The 13269-nt window shown below is 28.6% G+C and overlaps 1 long non-coding RNA gene across 1 annotated transcript in view; it reads right to left on the minus strand.

Moving 5' to 3' along the window:
* The window catches only part of LOC122269062 (uncharacterized), a 104323-nt gene that overhangs the window by 7540 nt on the left and 83514 nt on the right, over nt 1-13269 (minus strand). The window lies entirely within an intron of this gene.

Genomic DNA, 13269 nt, shown 5'->3' on the forward strand with positions numbered 1-13269 from the left:
TAAATTGCAAAATCAGACACAAAAACATACTTTCTCTTTTTTTCTCCAATGGATTGGTATTTTTGACTAACATGTTGTTGTTAAAGACATACTTGGAAGTATAGTTCCAATAATTTAGCCAGGAGTATAGTTCCAATAATTTATTCATTTACACTTTTTGCTTATTTCCCTGTATCTAGAAAACTTCAAGCAAATTAAAAAGTTTGTGTACATAAAATTCGTTTATTCAAATACAGCCTCATGCAAAAAAATATTTTTGACTATTTTTTAGTTTTGTTACTTTATTTACTGTGTTTGAAAAAATTTTACACATTAATTTTTATGTAATTTAAAGCTATGTAGTTCAAAATAAATTTTTCTTTTCAATTCCGTAACTTATAATTAGCATTAATCTAGTTAATTAGCATATTTAAGGTCTACCACTTGAATCAGAATCAATAATTAGAATAAAAGTTATTTTGGGTTATTAAATTTGTTCATTGCACACTGTGTAAAAACAAAGTTTCACGGTAAGTAACTTTCATCCTGAAGGATCAGATTTTTATCTGTAATATAACTAGTTCACAGTTGATAAAAACTATTATTTTAGAATTATCCACAAATTTTTTATTTATCAGTAAAATGTATTTACTAGATAAGCTTTTAATATTTTTTTTTACCCTGCAACTTTAGTTTTTCCAATTCTAAGATACCTTTTAGGAACTTATTCCTGACTATTTTCTCTTATATATTAATGACGACTTTATATTCAAAAATATTCCAGAAATCAGTGACCTATTTATAAAACTCATGAATGCTTCATACCAAAAATATGCCTAAAAACATTCAGATCTGAATTTTATTAGATTTTTTAGTTCTGAGATATTTCTGGAAATATTCAGAACTTACAAGATATGCTAGTGCTACCAAATTCAGAGTAGACTGGGGAAGATCTGTATCCTGTTAAGACGCATTTTTTACAAAACAAAGAATAAGTTTGAAGGAATGGTAAACTTCTATATTAACTTCACTTTAACAATTGTTAATATAATGAAATGATATGTTGTCTTTCCCAGTGTCTTTACGATTAATCAAATCGAGCTTTAGATTAATCAAAACACATTTTTACTAGTTCATCCTATCAAAATAGAATTAATGTAATAAAACTGCACTGTATTCATGAGTTTTGACAGGTACCGAATATACTAATTGTACATGTATTAGTATATTTGGTACCTATTAAATCTGCACCAATTACCATAACACCAGTAGTTCCTAATTTTTCACTAACCACGATCACAATATTTCTGGAAATTCAAGGGCCAGAAGTGCCAAGAAATCATCTATCACATTTGTGTGTAAAAATTCTTGTATATTTTATTTAAAAATATTGGAACTAGAATTCATACTTTGCCTCTCTTTCATTTGAAAATATTTTTTTCTGGTAGAATAATAAATATGATTCGAGATGAAAGTAAACTTATACATAATTATTAAATTAAATTATGTTGCATGTAATTTATTTAGAATTTTACATTGATAAAATATCACTGATTTAAATTTATAAAGAAATAAATTTTTTGAAATGCGTCATTAATGATTTTACTCAAGAAATTTTTATTATTTTTGAGTTGGGTTCACAATCTCCCCTGATTATGTATCTTTGACTTCAATAATACCGAATTTTTACGTTTCTCCTAAACGAATTAATACCCTTACTCCATAAATTTTTCTCTTTAGAAAGTAGTTTTTTTTTTATTATTATTATTATTATTTCAATTAGTACCAAAATTATCGGCGTCAAAAATGGTATGGCGAGTTTCTACTTTTAGTTACCTGAGGGACAACATAGTTAAGAATAGAAATGTGATGATCGGCGTCATTCCCGAAAGAAAACGTATTGTTGATTTCATTCAATAAAATTTATTTTTAAGGAAATTTAAAATACTGCTTTAACATACCACTTCATTTTGAATTACATTCATTTTGATTTAGAACTGCAGGGTATAATTGATCTTGACAGTTAAAAAATTTTCTTGATACATTTCTAATATGATTAATTATTAACCTTATTCGAGTTTTTTATTAATATAAATAATCTCAACAAAAATCTCTTTTTTAAGTCACCATATATCTTTCATGAAATTTAAAATTACGTAAATGTTGTTTAATAATGAAATATTCTCCAACGATTACATATTAATAGTAATGATATCTTTTTTCTATATAATTTGTACCCTGATAATGTTTTAAAATACATTATCAGAATCTAATTTTACTTTCTAATCCGAACATAACCGAAGTCAAATTCTAAAAAATCAAGTAAAATCAAAATTCTAGTAAATTAATTCTATTTACGAGGATTTAATTTAATATTGACTGATTATATTTTGGAATATTGATTATAATTTTGATTATATTTTTGAATATTGATTATAATTATTAATTAAGTTTTATCTTAGCTTAATTTTTAGTTACAGTACAGAAACTATATTCAATTAATTTTATACTTAAAAGAAATCAACATAAGTATAGTTTCATAAAGAAATTCAAATCAAACAGCAACTTTTTTTTTTTTTACTTACTAGAAAGCTCATTGCACTAACGCCTCTCTCACGAAACCCTGTAATTGTAACCCTTAATCACTTTTATTCTTAAAAATCATTTAAAAAATAGTTTGGTTATATAATACTTGTTACTCATTTAGTTAATATATTAATCGAAATGAAAAATAAGGATAACTAGATTTTAAAAATTATTACCCGCAGGTAAAAAAAGTTATTTAAACTTAATACAAAATTTGTTATACAACAAGAAGTAATTTCACTCGCTAAAATTAGTTACAGTTAAAATTAGAAATAGTTATAAATTGTTTTGAGCCTTTTTGTATTTTTAAAAATTTCGATAAAATCAATAACATCAGGCAACATCAATTCTCGCACTCTTGTTTTATCAAAATTTTTCATTTTTTGTAACTTTTGATCTGAAGTCAAGAGCCAGCATATAAAATCGAGATTTCAAGAGAGAAAATGAATAGGCATCATTTGAAGCAAGCAACGTGAAAGATATTGCGAAAAAAAGCGCATAAAATAGTAATCAACTTCGAACAAATTGAAATATCAATGAAAACAAAACAAAGTTTCGTTAAGTTAATAAATGAGAATGGTCCTTTTAGCACTTCTGTAATTTCATTCACGTGGACAGCTAAGTGGTTCACGTAGAGTATATAAAAAATACTACGTGATATACATACGAGTTTAGCAGTTAATAATTCTAGAACTAATTATCTAACTTTTTTTTTATTGTACTCCTTTTAGTTTCCTATATATATCCGCAATTTCACTTTCAAGGTCTTATCGTTTTCGCTCTTTTAATACAAAATGTAACGTCAGGGCCAGCAGGAACTGGGGAGGGGGGTTCCTCACATTTTATAAATAAAGGACCCCTTCTATGATTACAAATTTTCATTTAATATTTGTGCAATTAAATTTACAATACAAAATAGATATTAAATCTTTTTTCACTCATCGCCCATTTTGAAAGACAAAATTTTATATCTTAATTTTATATCTTTATATCTTTAAAAATTTCGAAAAAAATTTTAATATTTATATCTGGCAACATCTAATGCACTGTAAGCCACACTGTATTTTTTTAAATTAAATTTGTTCATTTTTTGTAATTTTTGTCATCAGTAAAGTTGGAGCGTATAAAATGAAGGTCTCGAGTGAGATTAACAATGGATAAATTGGCATTATTTTTATAACCCCTATCTTGCCTGTTGGATGAAATTTTTAAGTGGGAACAGGTCTGCAATCCGCGTGTTGAATCGTACTGTTCTAAAGTGAGTAAGAGTATAAGAGCAAGAAAAACGTGTTTAATGTGCTTTTATTTTAAACGTATATTAGAAAGCTGAGAATAATGATTTAATAAAAAATATGGAGGTAGCAAAATAAAAGAGAGAATGTTCTTTTGAAGCCATATGGCGCCTAAAATTAATTTTTCATATATTGAGCTTCAGTATTTTTTAATATCCTTCCATAGTTCTGTCTACCGAATATCTACTATTTAATACATAAATTCTTTTTTTTCTCCTAAGCACTAAAATAATAAAAACAGCATGCTTCTGACAATTTTTATTTTTTTAATAAAGACAATATCAAGTTTGTCAAAGAATTATTTTTCTTTATCCTGTCGCGGAATAAAAAATTTTAATTTTCCAAAATTAATGATCCTTTTAAAGCTTAATATGACTGCTTGACTTTTACTTTCGAAGAACGCGCAGTAATACATCCAACATCCGGGTTATTTATTAACCAAGAGTGTTTGTCATATCAAAACCACCTTCCTGTTTTCCATTTTGGTCAGCGCAGCAGAAAATAGTTGTCGCATTCTCCAATTAATTGCTGTCATAGCTAACGTTGTTTACCAAAGTTCGTGTAATATATTCTAATGAAGACTAATTAAGGACTAGGTTCTTGCATTTGCTTACAATATACGTTTTTTTTTTAATTTTGAAAGTTATAAATAATATTCTTTCACAGCATACTTTGTAGCGGTAGAATTAATTTTAAAAAATGGCACACTTGCTTCATGCTAATCTAGATGACAAAAAAGAACATAAATTACATTTATGCTCAAAAATAAAGTTTTTGTTTTTAATAATGTTTTTAATTTTTTCTTCTAGTAAATGAAAGTTCATTCTATCTTCAAAATTCAATAAACCATTTTTTTCATGATATTTGTATAACTATAATATTCGAAAAACGGAAAAATTGTTTTAAATGAAGGTTTTATTTTTTAATTACGAGATGACTTAGTTCCGAAGTTGCTTTCTTAAAAAAAAAATTTAATTTATCAATAAAAATGGCCTTCAAATAAGAAATCTTTTAAGAAATTAAATTTGTTGTTTAATACCCTCCAGAATTTTCTTAATATTTTTAAATGTAAAGGTTATTTCAAAACATGTTCACTTGCTTTTTTCTGAACTTTTTTTTTCTTTTAAATAAAAATATTTAAAAACTTGAGTAATCGAAATGAAGTAATTTTGCATAATTTAAACGATGATTTTAAGAATAATGAAATGTTAAATCTTAATAAAAAATGTTGCACGAAGCAATATTTTATCTTAAATTAATTTGTCAAACGATAATTTTTCAGCTGACAGCAATTTTAAATTCGAAAATCCTGATAAAATTTATCTAATAAAAATTCTAATGAATAGGGATTGGAGTATTAAATATGTTATTATTAATTCTCTCATTTGAAAATAAAGTAGCTTCTGTCTGTAATAAAATCGTTTATGGGTATGGCTATTTGCCTAAAAATAAATAAATAAAAGAATCAATAATTTAAAAATAACAAAGCGTTCTCACGACGATATTATGTTTGCAATTAATAGAATTTTCAGACATCGTCCAAATTTCCAAAACTAATGGACCAATTTTTAAAAAAATTGACATGATGATGCGTTAAATATAACTCAAACAAAATAACCATTCAAGAGATTTAACGAAATCATACCCTCGTTTTTAACACCCAACTGATTCAAGCGATGTGAAATATAGGAGTTACGGAATCGACCAAGAAAAAAAAGAGTAAATGACTGGCGTGATCTCTTCACAGTCTGTTTGCAATGGTATACAATCCGAACATACATGCATTCAAATTCTACGTCATTTTGAAATGAAGAGAAAAATAAATTTTTATTTGAATTATTAGTTATAAAACGTATTTTGCATAGTCACGCCTAGATCTTAGTGGATTACTTAGTATTGTACTATATCTCAGTAGATCAAATAGATACTCAACAACGATCTAAAAGTTTCAATGTTCAAATTTGTGGGAATTAGTTCCACCTTTATCTTTTGCTTTTTTTTCTGCACCAAGATTTAAAAAACATCTCAAACTATTGCACAAAAATTAAAGTTGAAAGATTGTGGGAACCAATTTTTTAATTAACTACGTTAGTTTCAATAAATTAATTCCACTAATTAATATGATTTCAAAACGTATCTGTTTTGACTGTAGTGTTCTTTACAGTCATCAAGACCCACGTCTCTAGCCTACATATGCATGGTGTTCCGCAATAACCTCAATATAATTTGTTTTCACAAATTCATCTGTGCGAAACTGACCAATCATTATTTAGGATGTAAAAGGCGAGAGAAGGATTAAAATGATCAAACATCTGTTTGTTTTTGGCAAGTCACCGCCTGTAAGCTCCATCCTCAAATTAACTGTTTTGAGGTCGTTTTAATTTCTCCTTAACTCTTATTCAGCTCAATAGTGAAAGGTCAAAGTTTAAAAACTTTTTGTATTTTATCTTTCGCTTTGAAATATTAATTTGTGAACCGTGATGTTGTTGTAGTTCATTTACGTTGCACTAGAGCTGCACAATGGGTTATTGGTGACGGTCTGGGAAACATCCCTGAGGATGATCCGCCATCACAATTTTGATCCTCTGCGGAGGGGATTGCACCCCCGTTTCAGTAGCCCGACGACCTGCACGCGAAGTCGAGCACTTTACGGTAGAACAGTTTAACGAGGACCAATACCGCACACCCTCAGTCCCTACTCAGACTGATTCACGTGCTCACCCACCAGCACACTGACAGCAGCCCGTGATGCTTGATTTCGGTGATCTGCTGGGAACCGTGTCTTAAGGATCAGTTCACTGCGGGACGTGACCCGTAATGCGTTGAGTTTCTTTAATTTTTTTCAATGATTCTAAATATTTATTTTAATATCAGTAATTATGGAACCCCTCTTTTGTATACATGATACTAAGTGAACCACTATTTGCGTGACCTTGGTACTGAGATCGAAAATTATATTACCTTAAATGCCCGGGTTTTGAAGATATATTTATCGGAGATATGTTTTTTACTCTTACACATTTCATTTTATTTTATAATCGGCGTTGAAGTGCCAATTCTATTCTGAGTTTACGACTTTCAATGTTCAACTCCATAACCCTGTAAATTTGAATCCAATCCAGAAGAGAAAGGAATTCTTGGATCAAACTTTGGGGGCAAATTTGCTTTCATGGAGGACTTTCGAATGGAACTAACCAACATTTGCATTACATGAAGACAAAATCCAGAAAACCTTCCAAGGTTAGTCCGACGGAATGTGGATTCCAATTCAGGAACCGTCTAACATTGAGGATATTTTATGACAGCACTGTGGTCGGTGCGCGCCGGGAGCAGATTTTGTAAAAACAATGGGTCACCGCCTTGGCAGTCGAACGCTCAGTTCGCTTGAACCACTACTACTCAAAATTTTTCTTTCACATTATAAATGCCGTAAAATGGCGATTAAAATTTTGATTGAACATGCCAAATGAGGCGGTAAACGGTGCAAAAAAAGAAAGAGAAATATTTTACTTCCTCAATGCTTTTTCAAGCAGCGTAATCATCGAGTTGTGTATAATATATTTTGTTAATAATGCCTAGTACTTTTCTGTCAATTATACTTCCTACCTCTGATACTTAAAAGAGTTAAAATGTTTTAACTCGCTTTTTTTCAACAGATTAATGATGGGATGCATAATAATTTAATACGTAAGGAGATTCATTGATTAGAATTTATATACCCAGCTGAATTCATATGATTCATTATGAATGTATATGTATGTACATGTATATGTATGTATATATCTATATAAATGTATATGTATGAATGTATATGATAATGTAATGTATATGTTTCGGTTCTTAAAAGTTTAATTTGAGGATGCTTCTCATAGGCTAACATGCCCGGTAGCGATTGTAAAAAATATTGAGATTCTTCAAGCCCTGGCTCAAACTACTGAGGTTGTGATTCAATGTTGAACAAATTTTTTCCAGAGTTTATAATAATTTTTAAAGGGAGTGAAATTTCAAAATGTTTCAATCGTGTGTTGAAATGTTTTAACACACTTTTTTTCAACGGATTAATGATGTGATAGATAAGAATTTAATACGTAAGGAGATTCATTGATTAGAATTTATGTAACAAGCTAAATTCATTATGAATGTATATGTATATGTGTGTATATATCTACATAAATGCATATGTATGAATGTATATGATAGTATAATGTATATGTTTTGGTTCTTAAAAGTTTAATTTGAGGATGCTTCTCATAGGCTAACATGCCCGCTAGAGATTGTAAAAAATATTGAGATTCTTCAAGCCCTGGCTCAAACTACTGATGTTGTGATTCAATGTTGAACAAATTTTTTCCAAAGTTTATAATAATTTTTAAAGAGAGTGAAATTTCAAAATGTTTCAATCGTGTGTTGAAATGTTTTAACACACTTTTTTTCAACAGATTAATGATGTGATAGATAAGAATTTAATACGTAAGGAGATTCATTGATTAGAATTTATATACCTAGCTAAATTCATTATGAATGTATATGTATGTATATGTATGTACATGTATATGTATGTACATGTATATGTATGTACATGTATATGTATGTACATGTATATGTATGTACATGTATATGTATGTACATGTATATGTATGCATATATCTACATAAATGCATATGTATTAATGTATATGATAGTATAATGTATATGTTTTGGTTCTTAAAAGTTTAATTTGAAGATGCTTCTCATAGGCTAACATACCCGGTAGAGATTGTAAAAAAATTGAGTTCTTCCAGTCCTGGCTCAAACTGCTGATGTTGTGATTCAATGTTGAACAGATTTTTTCCCAGAGTATATAATAATTTTTAAAGCGAGTGAAATATTTCGAAAATACTTTGTCTGTTAAAAAATATCTAAAGTTTAATTCTTACAACATAAACTGGAAATTGTCAATAAATTTAATTCTAAAATCATTTACTCTTAACAGCCCTACATATTGGTTTTTATAGAATAAATACGGTTTTAAATACTTCAAGCAAATAAATGCAAAGATGTGATCTCCATTTTTAAAGAAGCAACATTATAAATAAAAATAAGTTAAAGCAGTAAATCAGGGGGTGCTTATAGGCCTCCATAAATCTTTCCCTACGTGACTAAATTTCCGTTTTCATGATTTTAGGGTAGACATTATCGATCATCCATTGATTCCTTTATGTACCGTATTTATCTTGAACTCCTTTTGAAAGGTCAGTTTCTTTTTGCCAGATGTATCAGGCGTTAATAATTCGATTTAAAGATACGTGAATTCTCGCACATATATTTATCTACATGAAAGTTTAGAAAAATTAAATTACAAACATTCTCTCATTTCCAGTTAACGTGACAGTAGTTTTTAATGCTACTACATTCAATAAGGATATCGATGGTGTTCTTTTTGACAAAGTATATTATTAGATAGACACAATGTTTCGTTAGCCCTTAAATGAGGCTTAAAATAATGATTATGATTTATCTAATGATTCTGATCCATATTAGATCTTAAAATAACGATTATGAATATTACATTACATTTGATAATTCAGGGTTAACTTTGGAAGTTGTAGTTTAGTGATTGTAGGAAAATCGAGTATAGAATGTATGGAAACACAAATGAAACTAAAATGAATAATCCTAAGAAACTGTAGCAGAAAGATAAACCACTTTATTAGATTTCAAAATTCAGATTGAAATTTTCACTTGTTTTCGAGTGGTCAAATCTAATATTTATTATCAAGAAGACCCATCAAGTAAATAATAAACGCACGCAGTAAATAATAAACGCAAAGCGATGCGGAGAAACGCATCGCTTTCTCCGTAAAAATGAAAAAGAAAAATTTAAGGAGAAAAACAAAAGAAAAAACCCTGGTAGTAGAAGGAAATGGTGGTGGCCGAGAAAGGTAAGCCAGGGTTGGACACTTTTTTACGCGGAATCAAAAATTAGCGAGGAAAGGATACCATTAACGAGAGAAATTGAATACAGATGAATAAAACTAGATTCTAGAACATCAAGATGAGCTGATGTAACATGAATGGAAAGAATTTTGACTTTTTTGAAGTTAAATTTAAACAGGATTCCAAAAAAATAGTGCGTTTATTGATGAATCATCTAATTTTTGACAACCAAATTTGCCCTGGAACGGTATGTGATAAATGCCCCAACCAGCGATTGCCAATATTGATAATAGCTTCAGAGACTCATTTTATTAACAGTTCTAAAAACGACTTTAAAACGAAAATGGTGCATGATAGCTGCAATTTTGTAACAAACGGAGGAGAAAAACTTTATTCTCTGTAAGGATTAGAAAAAGTGGGCGTTTGAGTCTAGATCTTCATAATGAACGTATGTTTTGAGCATTTGAAATTTAGCAATTTTTAATTTTTGAAGCTTCTATTAAGAGATGAAGGTGTTTACAAAAAACTCTTTTTCGGTATAAAATCACCACACCTTACTTAAATATTTTGCAGCATTAGGTCAAATTATTTTATAAAAGTAATTTATGTATTCTTAAACTTAAGAAATTGACCTGAGAGTTCAAAAAATCCACATAAATGCCTTCAAATAGAAAAAAGAATCAACCTCCCCTACATTAAACTTCGGATAATTATATTTATGCGTTATGCTTATTTATTCAGTAATTACTTTATATTTCTGAATATGATTGTTTCATTTCATACATTGAAATGTGTTCTGTTAAACCTTCCTAATTGTAAATTTTAAAGTTCAAAAGTTTTTTTTTAGCAAAAATTTTTAATTAGCCTTTTTGAAGAATGCAAAAATTTCTTCGAAATTTAATTTGTAAACTTGAAATGTATAACAATGAAGAAAAAGACAATTTTGATAAACAGAATATCAGTTAAATACAAATAGTTAATGCAAATATGACAGACGTTTTGATAAGACAGGAATGCATATCAACGCATAATTTCAAAATAATGAAAATACAAATGTTTAGGTACCAGCGCGGAGGAAAAATAATTTTGTATATAATTTTCACTTTTTTCCAAAATATAAATTTTCGAAAATGTTTCCAATTTTACATAATGAATGTTAGTCCATCAGTCGAAAACAATACAACTTTAGAAATATTCTGATTTTTCTGAATCAAAACTCTTGGCAATAACGCGGAAGCAATAGAAATTTCATTGTGGTGCCATCCCCAAACTCAGAAACTTTTCCTCCAAGTGAGGCATTGTCAATAGCGCTACTCATCCGACCAAAACAAACACAGCCATATGAGATCTTTTCAGTGAGGGGGTTTTGGACGCAGCTGCTTCTGCGTAAGCGGCTAATTCGAATATTCTTTTCAGGGAAATCCCAATTTGCATATTCTTTTGCGGGATCCTTTTCAAAAAGAACGCAAGGCCCGTGCGTTACTGTTGAAAGGATAAACTTTTCGTTCTATTGCAGTTCTGAGATCGTGTTTCGACGATTTCCATTGAAGGCACAGGAAGGCAGGATAAGGAATTAGCATTCGCCAGCTAAGTTATTGGGAGTAAAACTTTCTGGAACTCTGGTTCATTGTTGTTCTCGTTTTATACCATTTTCACTCTTATTCTGTCCGTGCGCGCAAGGTAAAAAAAAGAAAGAAATTTTTCGTTGGGAGATCCTAATTCAGCTTTCTAAGCTCGATTGTGAAGTGGGAAAATAGCGTTCAAAAGATTTTGGAATGAGGTATTAGAAAAATAAATATATTTTGAATTAAAAGTCTTTTAGAAGGGGGAAATGGTGATTTGAAGATTTTAATGATTATACTCGTGTTTTTTTCTTCTTTTTTCTCTCTTAATTCTTTTTTCTTACGAAAATAAAAAACAGCTATTTAGTTTCTTATAAATTATTATTATTTTTTTACATGCAGAAATACTTAAAATGTAATGTATTAAAATATTCAAAATGTGTATAGACTACACATATATATCATTTACAATAATTCGTATCACTATTATATGAAATAGAACTTACAAAAGTTTTGATTTTGAAGTGAATTTCTTATGAATTAATGATATTTTTAAATTCATAAATATTTTTAACGTAATGTATCAAAATATCCAAAAGATGTACATTCTACAAGTATAAATAACCCACCAGCACTTAATAGAGCATACTGGGTAATTTTTTAAATTCACAATTTAAGAAAGATTAAGTTTCACAACATAATAGGCAATGATACAAACAAACTACAACAAATAGGCAATGATACAAGCAAATAAGTTACATTATGATTCACTAATAAATCACAATAAACAACAACTAAAAGTGGGTTGGCTGCAACTACAAAATTAAAACCATAGAAGAGTAAAATCATGCAAGGGGATAAAATACCAGTATAAGGCAGCCAAGTATAAAAGATGATTTTAAAAATGAGAAGAGTATAAATATATACAAGTATATGTCATTTACAATAAATTGTATCACAATTGTAAGAAATAAATCGTACTTAAAAATGAAATTTTTATTTTGGGGGAAAATTCCTTATGTATTATTGTTATTTTTAAAGTTTAGAAATATTTTAAACTTAATAGATCCAAATTTTCAAAAGGTTTATATGATACAAATATGTATCATTAATAATAAACTGTATCCCCAGTTGTAAGTAATAAATAGTATTCACTATCTTCGTTTTGATTTTGAGTTGAATTTCTTATGATTTTTAAATTCATTATTTATTAAATTCAGGAATAATTTTAGCGTGATACATCAAAATATTCATAAAGTGTATATACTGCAAGTATGAATCATTAACAATAAGCCTTATTACAATTGTAAGAAATAAATCGTACTCACAAACGATGTTCCCATTGTGGGGTGAATTTCTCATGAGTTCTTGTTATTTTTTAAATCCAGGAATATTTTTTTAATTAATACATCATAACATTTGAAACGTGCATATTCTTTAAGTAAGTCTAATTAACAATACTTTGTAACACAATTATATATAAATACACAATTATAATAAAAAAAATCGCACTCACAAGCGACATTTCAATATATTTTTGGTATTTAATTTTAAACTGTTAGTGATTGTAAACTGTTGATTAATTTTCTTTTACCTAACATGTATTTTTACTTACTTACGATTAATGCTGCTTTACGTGCTAGCACATCTAAGCTGGTTTTTCACATTTAAAATCGTATACAAAATAAAGCAGTTTAAATTCAAATTACTACTAATCACAGTTTACAATTGCTGCTCGAAAGAGCGATGACTAACAGAGATACATGATTCACAGCGGCACATGAATTGTAGCACATTAGTTAGCAATTCTGGCGTGCAAGTTGAAGAACCAGCATAAGTGCTTCACGATTGATTCGAGAAAAATAGTTGGACAACTTTTCCTCTATTGCTAATGCTATGAACAATAAAATAGAATTTAAAAAAACTGATAAAGC

Source organism: Parasteatoda tepidariorum, chromosome 6 (assembly GCF_982258835.1).
Source record: "Parasteatoda tepidariorum strain Cologne lab strain chromosome 6, Ptep-v5.0, whole genome shotgun sequence".
In the NCBI taxonomy this organism is placed as follows: domain Eukaryota; kingdom Metazoa; phylum Arthropoda; class Arachnida; order Araneae; family Theridiidae; genus Parasteatoda; species Parasteatoda tepidariorum.